General features: G+C 39.6%; 1 pseudogene; it reads left to right on the top strand.

Moving 5' to 3' along the window:
- The first annotated feature begins 7,533 nt into the window (after positions 1-7,533).
- On the top strand, positions 7,534-9,770 carry LOC102916659 (gasdermin-C-like; annotated as a pseudogene).
- Positions 9,771-12,716: the final 2,946 nt, after the last annotated feature.

Here is a 12,716-nt window from a genome sequence, read left to right as displayed (position 1 = left end):
AAAGCATACATCCCACCAGGTGCTGGACAACTCATGGAAAGTAAAAAGGTGGCCGATTCAGTTAAAGTGGCATCAGTGTGCTTGGACTAGGAGGTGGAGATCCTGACTCACTGGGACTTAATACCTGTGATTAGTTAATGTTATTATGTCTCATGGTATTAATTAAAAGTGCAAGGAAAAGTATAAGAAGAAAAAATATTAAAAATATTTAAGAATAAGTATATTTTTAGTAAAGAAGTATTTCTTCAAGATAGGACTTTGTTTTAAGTTGAGCTGGCTGGATATTTCCAGAATGAAAAAGATAAAGATGAAGCTTGGAAGCCTAAGAAGTTCTGGAAGATCCGAGTGAGTTGTATAGGGTGTGTGAAAGATGACACTTGTGTATATGATGACTATAGATTATTACAATTTCTAAGGTCAAAGTTCAAACAAATGTATTTAAATCAATAGAATTCTCTTATTATTGTTCTGATTTGGGTAATGTTTATAAGGACTGGTTTTAAGGAAAAATGTGCATCAAATCAAGAGTCATTTAAGGTGTTAGGGATTTAGCTCAGTGGTAGAGTGCTTGCCTAGCAAGCACAAGGCCCTGGGTTCGGTCCTCAGCTCTGAAAAAAAAAGAGTCATTTAAAACTACTTGGGTTTTGTTTAAGGTTGATCTAAATCTTATATAAAATGTTGTGGGATATTTTTACAGTGTGTGAAGGTGTATTACTCTGATAGCAATACACCTTCCAGACAGAGAGAGATGAGGAGGAGGAGAAATATTGGTGCTTGAGAGAGACATGAGGAGACACATAGGAAACAGGATGGACAGTACATGACAGAACATAGATGAATAGAAATGGGTTAATTTAAGTTATAAGAGATGGTTAAAAACAAGCCTAAGCTAAGGCCAAGCTTTCATAATTAATAAATCTCTGTGTTGTTATTTGTGAGCCTAGAGGCCTACAGAAAAATCTGACTACAATAAAAGTTAAAAAGTCTTCTTAGGAACAAACCCTTGATAGTCATCCAATCCCAAGCAGTCATCCCTAAGCATATACACATGCAAGCAACACAAAAATGGACTCAGCAGACTGTATTCATGTATAAATATGTGTACATGTATGCAATAATAATTAAAAATGAGTTCATTAATTTTACAGGGAATGTTGAACATTGTGTACCCTCCAATTTGAAATGTTGATGACTCTTGTCTTCTGTTCTATTTCCCTTTCTTTCTGTCTTTACCTATTTGTACTGGGTTCAACAATAGGTTAAACCTAAGCAGGTATGAATTTCACTGAATCTCACTAAACCCACAATATTGCATTTACTACTGAATTTCTGTTTTCTTTCTTAGATTTAGGTTATTTTAGGAAGTAGATTATAAGAGTATATAGTATATATGCAAATTTAACTTCATAGTATTCACAGTTTAGGTCCCCCAGTTCTTTAGTGTGTGTGGGTGTATGTGAGGTTGTGTGTGTCTTTGAGACAGGGTGTCACTGTGTAATCCTGGCTGGTCTTGAACTCACCATGTAGACCACACTGGCCTTCAACTCACAGAATTCTTCATGCCTCTACCTTTGCCTCCAAGCGCTAGGACTAAAGGTGTGTGCCACTACACCTAGCAATATCTTCAGTATTATGCATGATGTTCTAATGAATATCTATACCCAAATATTGGTTACTTTTTGGATTATTTTCTTAAGGCATGTTTGTCTATGAGGAATTCAAAGCTCAAGAATATAAATGTTTTGGGTGATTTTGATACATACTACTACTAACTTAGAAATATTGTGGTGATTTATGTTCTATCAATGTCTGTATGAAAGTCATTATTATTTTGTCACTAGTGATACTATAACGTATTTATGTTAAAAATAATTTCCTTAATGAAAGTGAAACCAGAATCTCAAAATTATTTTCTTTGTGAACCCAGCTTAGACTACTCGTAATAGTGGAGAGGGTGCCTGAGCTGCCTTACCCCGGTAATCAGATTGGTGAACACCCTAACTGTCATCACAGAGCTTTCATCCAGTAACTGATGGAAACAGATGCAGAGATCCACAGCCAACACCAGGCTGAGCTCTGGGAGTCCAGTAGAAGAGAGGTAGGAAGGATTATGTGAGCAAGGGGATCAAGATCATAATGGGAAATTGTAGCATGAATTTTCAAAGTTCTTATTAATAAAATCAAACCCGAGGCCAGTTATTGGGGTCAATGCTGGTAGATCAGAGAGACAGAACAAGCCACAGCTACCTCACCTTGCCAGTTCCTCAGCTGATTCTGTTTCCTCAGACTGGAAGCTTCTGTGTCCTCATCCCAATGGCTCTCAGCTGAACTGCTGCTTAAAAGCCTGAATACTTAACCAGCCAAATGCTTCTCCAACCAAATGCTTAACCAGCCAAAATGCTTCTAGTTTCTGGTCCTCACGCCTTATATACTTTTCTGCTTTCTACCATCACTCCCTAGGATTAAAGGCTGGCTTTCTGGGATTAAAGGCATGAGTCACCATGCCTGTCTGTTTCCAATGTGGCCTTGAACTCACAGAGATCCCAGATGGATTTCTGCCTCTGGAATGCTAGGATTAAAGGCGTGTGCTATCACTGCCTAACTAGTGGCTTTTCTGTCCTCTGACCCCAGATTAGTTTATTAAGGTACACAATATTTTGGGGAACACAATACCACCACAGGAAATCTACAGAGACAACTGACCCGAGCTTGTGTGAACTCACAAACTTTAGACCAACAGCTGTGGAACCTGCATGGGACCAGACTAGGCTCTCTGCATATGAGAGATAGTTTTGTAGCTTGGACTGTTTGATGGGCCCCTGGCAGTGGGATCAGGATTTATCCCTGATGCATGGGGCTGGCTTTTTAGAGCCCATTACCTATGATGGGATGCCTTGCTCAGCTTTGATGCAGAGGGGGAGTGGATAGGTCCTACCTCAACTGAGTGTACCAGGCTTTGCTGCCTTCCTATGGGAACACTTACCCTTTTGTGGAATGGGATAAAGGGTTGGAGGTAGACTTGGGGGGAGCAGGAGGAGGAATGAGAGGCAGATCTGTGGTTGGTATGTAAAAATGAATAAGACAATTTCTTAAATCAATAAAAATTATTTTCTATGATTTCTAGTGAGATTCAAGATTTTCAAATGTAATTTTGATTTTGTTTTTCTCTAGGAAATTAACATTTCAGCCTTAACTCACTTGTAGTTATGATCTGTACTTGATCTTAGGAAAATAACCATTTCCTCCCTGGAGTGTCTTTGTGTCAGGCATTTGTTTATAGCAATGAGTGAGGTAACTACCACAGGGCCCGTGCATCTGGACTCTTCCCATCTCGCAGGCACGTGTTACACCCAGCACATGCATCAGAAGAAGCGTGAATAGTTCTAACTTCATTTCCTGACAATTGGGAATGAGACTTGTTCAGTTGGTTTTCTTTACAAAGAGAGAGGGGCACATTGTTTCCTAAGAATCCTCCTTTCTCTGAACCAGGAGAGCTTTCCAGGAACAACTTCAAATGCTTTCTGGTGCTGATCCGTAGTCTTTTGAATGGTGGGTTTGAACACTAGTTCTAGAGAAGAGGTCATGCCTGTGCTTACACGCCCAGAATATTACACAGTAAACTGACTCAGACCTCTTGAAACAAAGGAAACACAGGTAGAGTTTGTACAAGCTGTACCCAAATCAGAAGGTCCAATGACTGAGAAGAGCTGCATTCCACTGCACTTTCTCTAGAGGGGGAAAACTGGCTTCAACCTGGAAAGTGTGGATGGGTACCAGGGGGTGAGTAAGGAGAGAAGGCTATGTGGTCAGTCAGTCATTCAGGCTGGTTGTGAATTGAGTTGGCCAGTTTATTCCTATGTAATGTGACCAGCAGGGAAGGAAGCATTCCTTTGTTAAGTGCTTCCTAGGAGAATTAGTGGGGAGCTCATGAGGGCATGTAAGGGTAAAGGCTTGGTCTCGGATACATCTTTGTTCAGGTTTGGTGTTGGAGACATAATTGAAAATGGTCATATTAGGACCTTTGCAGCGACAGTGACAATTCTTGTCTTATTACAGTCATATCATCCAAACCTCAGTTCCTTGTCATTGGGAATCTTGTTTGTTGCTATAAAGAAAGTGATGTAAACAGATTACACTCATTTCATCTTTTATACAATGTGCTGTAATACCTGTTGACATATGCAAGTTCACCAGTATATACAGTCAAGGTTTCGATTTCCATCCAGAAATCTGTGTCTATCTCCATGACAGTTTCTGCTGTCATGTGCTGGTATGTATGACTGTCTGTTTCAGTCTTTCCCTGCTTCTCAAATCAATGTGCATAGGTATGAATTTATTTTCTTTCTCCACTTGGAATTGGCACTCAGGGAAATGGTACCACCACCATTATGTTGTCCAACCTAGAAATTTCAAAGCCCTCTCTACACTTCTGTCTTTCTCATGACCCACATAGAACTTTATTATTATTATTATTATTATTATTATCATTATTATTATTAATTCTGTAGAGTCATCATCCTAGTGTCACCTTCGAATATCTCTTATTTGAACTTGGCTGTGAATAGCTTCAGACGTAAGTCACACTCCTTGCTGTTGGGATTTTCATACCGAGGAATTTTTCCATGTCACAAATATACTTAGGCCACTCTTTGCCTGAATTATGTTCTCTTTTGATCATTTGTGGTACAATGGGCCTTACAGATTCATGGATCCTGCAGCTTTGGAATTAACTGACCATGGACTGATCATATTCAGAAAAGGGTTAGGGTAGATGACTCAGCAGGTATAGCATTTGCCTAGCAGTGTGAGGATCAGAATTCTATTCCCAAGAACACACCAAAAGCATGCATTCATACTTACATGCACACACGTCATATAGACACATATACATATTTAAAAAGAGAAAATATTTAGGGGATGGAGAAAGGGCACAGCAGTTAAAAGCATTTGGGGTCCTCTTCCAAAGGACTCCATTTCAGTTCCCAGCACCCACAATCACTTGTAACTCAAATTCTAGAGGATCTGCTGCCCTCCTCTGGCCTCTATGGGCACCCATATATGGCACTTACACAGACTTTCATTAAATTAAAATGAAAACTAAATATTTCAGAAAGAAAATATTCAGAAGCCTTGCATCTGAATAGAACATGTTGAGACCCTGTTTTGCATGTGCGGATATTCTGCAACAACTGTGTATGTGGTTTGTTTACTGCCATGTTTTGAATGTGAAATGTCCCCTGCCCCCATGTTATGTTGAATGTGTGGGCTCCTGCTACTGTCACTATTTTGGGCATCCTGGAGAACTCTAAGATGGAGGGCATACGTAGAATAAATATGACACTGGGGACATGAACTTGGAACTACATGCCCCTTCCTTGGATGGCTCTCTGCTTCTTGCTTGCTAAGAAGTCAATCATTGTCTTCTCCCCCATGTTTTCCTGTCACCATAATGTTTAGTCAAAATGCACGGTGCTGAAGTGACTGTGGACTGAGCCTTCTGGAACCCTGTGTCAAAATAAATCTCTCCTCCATTAAGTTATTTATGTCAGGTATTTTTTCACAGCAGCTTAAAACTGTTATGGATATAATATCATTTTAAGTGTTCTAGAAACAATTTAAATGATGTGGGAGGAGTGTGTGTTCATAGGGAAAGACACTGGAACATCTGCAGATTTTGATTATCAGCCTAGAAATACCTATGTAGGGTTATGACTGTGTGCATGGATAAGATCTTCTATAATAGTTAATATATTGTGGTAAAATACATAACATGAGCTCTGCCTTCAACAGGTTTGGAAATATACAAAAAAGTATAGGTCCAAACCTTGCTAGCAGACCTGCAGTTTCTTTATCCTGTACAAATGAAACATTAAGGTGATTGACTAGCAATGGTCCTTTACTCTTTCCTCTAGAGGGCATCCTTGCACTCTCTGGGTCTTGGATAATTTGAGATAATTCATATAAATAGATCCATGGGTGTGCTTGATTGACATATACTTCAGCATCCTTAAGATTTATCAAATTATTGCATTTTGTAGAATTCCTTTCCCTTTAATGCTGATAATAGTTCACAGTAAAATGTCACATTTTCCTCATCCTGTTGATGGACATTTAGAGTGTTTCTACATTTTGGTGTTTGTGACTAGCGCTGCAATGAACATAACTGTACTATTGTGTTGTTTTCAATTCCATTTTTTTTTTCTGAGACAGGGTTTCTCTGTGTAGCCCTGACTGTCTTGGAAATTGCTTTGTACACCAGGCTGGCCTAGTCATAGAGGTCTGCCTGTCTCTGCCTCCTGAGAGCTGGGATTACACCCCGTTTTCAATTCTGTTAAGTTTTTAAGAAATCTTGTTTATTTCTTTAGAGGAGATAACATTTTATATTCCCATGGTGTACAGGGTTCCATTTTTAGAACATTAATACTGACAGTTATTACCTTTATAGTTTTTGGTAATAGCATCCCGAAGATATAATATGTCATTGTGATTATGGTTAACATTGTTATGGTAAGTTGTGACATTGTGTTTTCATCGTCTTATTGGTTATTTATATTTCTTTTTGGTAGTTCTGGGTCTTGAACCCAGGTCCTTATTTATGTCAGGGAAGGATTCTAATCTCCTAGGCAAGGAACTGACTGCATTTCTTGGTTAGAGAAATGCCTATCCAAGTCATTAGCACACTTATTACTTTTGGCATTTATTGTTATTTAAATTAGCATGAAATAATGGGTTTCATTGTGGCATCCTCACACAGTATATGTTTTGTTGATGTTCATCCTATTACATTTTCTAGTTCTCCTGACCCATCTCCACAGGCCCTATCTCCCTGAAAATTTTCCCTTTCTGATTTCAAACTTTATATATTTTATATGTATATGTTTATGTTTATATAGATACATACATATATGTGTATATCCTTATGTACATTTATGTATACTTATATACATAAAATGTAGTATGTGTGTACAAGAGAGTCATGTGATATCTGTACCTCTGTGCTTAGTCTATTTCATTTGAGATGATGGTTTTGAATTCTATTCACTATGTGTAATAATTTCACAGTTTATGGTTGAATAAAACTTAACCAAGCATGTATATCACATTTTCATTCTCCATTTGGATGGGTGTTTTGTGTGCATATATGTACTACATGCTACATGTATGCCTGGTGCCTGAAGAGGTCAGAAGAAGGCTTAAGATGCCCTGGAACTGGAGTTACAGATGGTTGTGAGCTGCCATGTAAGTGCTGGGAATTGAACCCAGGCACTCTGGAAGAACAGACAGTGCTGTTAACCTCTGAGCCATCCCTCCAGCCTCTGCCTTCATTCATCTATTGGTGGGCATCTAGGCTGAGTCTGTATTTTGGCTATTTGGTATGGTTCAAGGATAACTTGGATGTGTAAATCTCTGCTGTGTGCTGACTTGGGGGCTCTCTCACACTTTGGTGGTTTATGAAAAATACCAGGAATCATTGAGTGTCAACTTTCTCTTCTAAACTCAAATTCGTACTTCCTTCTACTTGGTACTAACAGCATGCCCCATTCATTTGACTGGGTTTGCAAGGATATCGTCAAAAAGCTTCAAGGAAAAGATCTGAAGCCTGTCGGACGTTTGTCAGATGCGATGAAGTTCCGCCAGTTTGAGATACTGCAGAAGAATCCTCAGTCGCTGTTTTTTGAATATGAAGATACTCCAGTTGGATATTCCCTCCTGCAGATCTTAGAGCCAAATTGTCCAGTCCCAGGAATAGTCAGCCAAGGGGCAGAGAAGTGAAAAAACTCAGTATTTTCAGTGGTGCAGCTTTGCAGAACCCACAAGGTGTCCATAAAGGTAGCTAATGAGCCATCATGCTTAAAGGCAAAGGTCAAGGTAGGTCTTTTAGGAATCCACCCATTTTGGGGGCCCTTCCTGGCATTTGGTCATATAATGCTTCCAAGAGCCTCTTTAGATGGAGATTTGATACCCATGTTACAAAAAAGTAACTGAAGTTCCTAAAACAACTCAGTCAAAGTTACAGAGTTCAAACTGGTAGAATTAGGATCCAGACTGAGGTCATTGTGTTTGCAGGTCCTGGGTATTCTATTTCAGCCAGTTTCCCTGGGGCTGGAATCTGTTCTTGGAAAGATGATTCCAGGCGAGTCCTAGACACTGCACAAATGATGCTTTCCTCTTTTACGATTAAGACTGTGCTTGCACTGGTTTTAGAATTTGCCCTCTGTAGTAATTTATATTTCAGATATTAATTGATTATATAATTATATTATATAATTAATTATTAGCTAGATTCTTGACTATGTTTTGAATGTGGAGAGAAACTGGCCTTGTTTTTTTCGTTCTGCAAAACAGCTGTTCCACAGTGAATTCTTGGCTAAACTTCTGTCCCCTTTCCTCTTCAGAGCCTGAAGTGTCAACTCCCATCCCCCTCAAACACACTGTATCCTGGAAACTGAAGGCTAACATGGGTGTTGCAGAAGGAAGTGTGTCAGCAGAGTTACTTCAGTCCTGTGGATACGACATCGAGGTTTAGTGTACTAGCATCCCAGATTCAAAACTGGAAAGTCCTCAAAACAGGTGAAAGGATGCCTCAGCCAAGTTCAGGGATGTGTTATTGTAGGAAAAGAGGCATGGAGCAGCTTTTATGACAACTCACATTATTCTGCTTTTTTTTTTACAAGTTATTGAAATAATGGCTTATACTGCTCTTCTAATAATACTCATTAATACAGAATTACCCATTACTGTTCTATTAATGTGATAGACAGAAAAACAAGACTGAAAGACAAAGGTTCTGATCCAAAAGAAGTTTCTGTTTATTGTATGGAGGATGGGCATGTAGTGAGGAAAGAATTGTAGAAGTAAATGGGTGGAGTATTTATTAAAATATGAGGAAGAGTGTAACAATCATTTTAACATCCCAGTGCTTTGGGACTTAGCTGACCTCTACCACATCTCTTTTGAGATATAATTTAGAAGTAGAAATACATGTTTCATGCGAAGTATTTTGGTGTGATATATGCATATAAGCATGTCAGTAACATATTATCCCTCCATCTAGTAACCCTTATTTTAACTTTTCTTCATTACATTTATTTATATGCTGTGTGTGTGTGTGTGTGTGTGTGTGTGTGTGTGTGTGTGTTTGTGTTCATGCACACCCTCATGCCATGGCTCAAATGTGGACGTCAGAGGAAAACTTATAGGAGTCAGATCTCTCCCTTTGCTGTGTGTCTGGGAATCAAACTCAGGTCAGCAACCACCTCTACACACGGAGCTGTCCTGCCAACTCAGGAACTGTTATTGTTATGACAAGAACATTTACTGTCTAGTGTCTTAGCAGAGTTCAAGCACATGTAGCGTGTAGTCAACTATAACCACATTGGGCTGTAATGTGGCTCGTGGGATCTGAATTCGTGTCCTCTTGTATGCATTGCCAGCACTTATAGACTGAACCACATCCCAGCCTGAAGCTGACTCAATCTCTTTAGCTCTTAAAGCCTGGCTCACATTTTTCTGTTTGGGATTTTTTTCTCTCTTATGATTTGGTTTCTGTTTCTAGGATATTAGCCATTTAGATCTTTTCATTCTCATTTTATGCCTTCAGGAAACTGCTGGACTGGGAGCCATCATTTGTGAAAGATTGCCAGATGGGAATGAAGGACCTGTATGTGGTGACAGAGGCCTTTGAAGTGACCAAGGATGCTGTGCTGGAAGACAGTAGCAGTGTAGACCTTTCAGGAAAAGTGGGCATCCCCCAGGTTGTCAAGGTATAGGACAGAGATGTGAAGAAAACATTGAGTGCATCCAGTTCACTCTTACTTTCTCAAGGGCTTCTAGGGACCAGTTTCTAGGGGTTATGGGATAGAGTCATTATTTTTCTCTGCTCGTATGTAATATATGCTAACTCCAGATCTTAGATTGCATTCTTTTTTTTTAAATGTAAGTTTTTATTTATTCTTTGAGAATTTCACATCATGCACCCCAATCTCACTCATTTCCCATTTTCTCAGTATTCACCTTTCATTCTGTAGTATCCCCAACAAAGGAAAACTTAAAAAGAATTAATAAAAATACACCCATAAGAATATTATTAAACTAATAAACACAAAAATCAACAAGAAATAATATAAATAAAAACACAAATAAGAATATGAAACAAAGAAAAACAAATTAAAAGCAAACATTGAAACAAAACAACAACAAAAACCACTTTGCTCTTCCATATTTTCTGCCTCTCTATCACCTCTTCATTCATCTTGGTGGCATTGGGAGCTGTGGTGTGTCCTGCAGTATAGTCTTTTGTCCAAACAACTTCACTTGCAAATGTTCATTGTGTAGTGTGTTGTTGGTCAGGTTCAAGGTCTCTGGCTTCTGGTAAAACCATCATCACTGGACCCTCACTGACATTCTTTTCAGATATCCTGCTGTTGCCAGGAATCATGGAGATTTTATGGCTTTGGTTCCACAGGAGCAATCCCTTTTAGGCTCCAGTAGGTCATAAATGGGGTAGATGTTGGGGAGTGCCTACTCAAAGTCCTGGATGTGTCCTTGGGTGGTAGCTGAGTTGGTCAGTCCAGGATGTTGTGATCATTGAGACCATCCCCCTCTGGGGAAGAGCTAATCCAGCTCTCTCATACCTGTGGTGGTGATGAGTGGGGCTATCTTTCCCAAATTTTGGGGATGGGCAGCTCTCCTATCAGGGGCCAGGCCAGCAGGGGGAAGGGTCAGTCCTCTGGTGAGGGGGGCCTGGCCCTCCCTGGGTCAGTGAAGGGCAGGGCCAGCCAGTTAGCCCAGTTGGTTATATTACATTCTCATGCAGTCATTTATAATGCTTTAATACATAGGATTAACAAATATTGATAAATTCCAACGTAGATGTAATTGTTGATTATGTATTTTGTTTTGAGTAAATGATAGTTTGTTGCAGAAATAGAAGTGTGAGGATTCTGTATTATTTCCACAGAGTTTTATGGCTGGAAAAACATTGAAATACCTTTATTAAATTGCATCTGTTGATCTATGTTTTATGATCATTTGATTAAAAATACTTTTGAGATAAATTATTATATAGCCTAGACTGTTTTCAAACTGGCTCTGGAGTTGAGGCTTACCCTGAACTTCTGGTCCTCCTGTTTCCATTTTCCAAATGCTGTGGGATTACAGGTATATCCACCATGCCTGGCTTTGATAAAAAAAAATGTTTGAAGGGGCAAGATTTAAATACCTTTAACCAAATGTGATTTACACAATGTCCTCAACACAATCTTTAAAAATTAACATAAAAATTCATTTATCAGCTTAAATATGGAACATTGTCTCTCTCTTCCCTTATTTCTGTATTTTAATTCTGTATTCCTTAAGTATTTAAATTAAATCTATTTTTGATAATTTCATAGATATATATCATGTGATGGGAGCTGTGAATGTGTTGCTCTGATTGGTTGATAAATGCTGATTGGCCAGTAGCCAGGTAGGAAGTATAGGTGGGATAAGCAGACAAGGAGAATTCTGGGAAGAGGAAGGCTGAGTCAGGAGTCACCAGCCAGATACAGAGGAAGCAAGATGTGAAGGCAGAGCTGAGAAAAGGTACCAAGTCACGTGGCTAACCATAAATAAGAATTATGGGTTAATTTAAATGTAAGAGCTAGTCAGTAATAAGCTTGAGCTGATGGCCCAGCAGTTATAATTAATCTAAGCCTCTGTGTGTTTACTGGGTCTGAGTGGCTGCAGGACTGGTGGGTGAGAGAGATTTGTCCTGACCATGGGCCAGGTGGGACATAGAAAAACTGAGCTACAATCATGCATTCTGATTATTCTCACCCTGGTCTCTCTTACTTGTCTTCCACACTCAGCAACTTACCCTCCTCCTTTCAAGTCCCTTTCTGCCATTCAAGTCTTTTTCTTTTGGTCTATGACCCACTGAGTTTGAGAACTCTGTGTGAGCATGGTTGTACAAATATCCATTGGAGCATGAGAACGTCATTGACTCCACATCCTGGCACCTAAGGACCACATAGGAACCATGGAAGCCTTCAACAGACTTCTGGGTGTCTGCAGTGAGTGTCTGCTAACTCTATGGAAGGTTTGTTCCTGTGTTCAGGACCACATCATTACCAAGTGGTTCCCAGACTGAATCTCAAGCCCCATTCACGTGGTCCAAAAACTGACAGTTGGGGTAATAGCAAATAGACAAAAATGCCAACTCAACAAACAAATGTGCATATGAACAGATAGCCATACTAACAACAATACCAACAACCTAAGTCCAGATGCCTAGGAACTACTGTAAAAATACAACACACACACACACACACACACACACACACACACACACACACAGCAAATCAATGTGTCTCCTTGAAAAACTAGTACTCCTGTAGTAATGTTTCCAGGAGAAAAGCAACTTGAGATGACACACAGGACAGTGGTTTCAAAACCGCAATCACTGAGGGCCAAATAGGAGAATGAAACCTTCAACTCAGAAGGCGACATTAAATCATATACCTAGTTTGGAAAAATCAGGACATTGCAATAAGCCTGGTTAGATAGCTCAGTGGTAACTACCAGCCTGGCATTCACGGTGCTCTGGGTTCAACTGCCAGTCCTCTCCAGGCACACCTCCCAAATTTCAGTGTAGGTAAACATTGTCATGCAAGGGGGGAGAAGCAGTAACTGGACATGGGGACCAGGAGGATGTAAGAGACTGCTAGTGTTTTCTT

The sequence above is a fragment of the Peromyscus maniculatus genome, chromosome 20 (assembly GCF_049852395.1).
Source record: "Peromyscus maniculatus bairdii isolate BWxNUB_F1_BW_parent chromosome 20, HU_Pman_BW_mat_3.1, whole genome shotgun sequence".
Taxonomy (NCBI): domain Eukaryota; kingdom Metazoa; phylum Chordata; class Mammalia; order Rodentia; family Cricetidae; genus Peromyscus; species Peromyscus maniculatus.
This window is presented reverse-complemented; position numbering and strand designations above follow the sequence as displayed.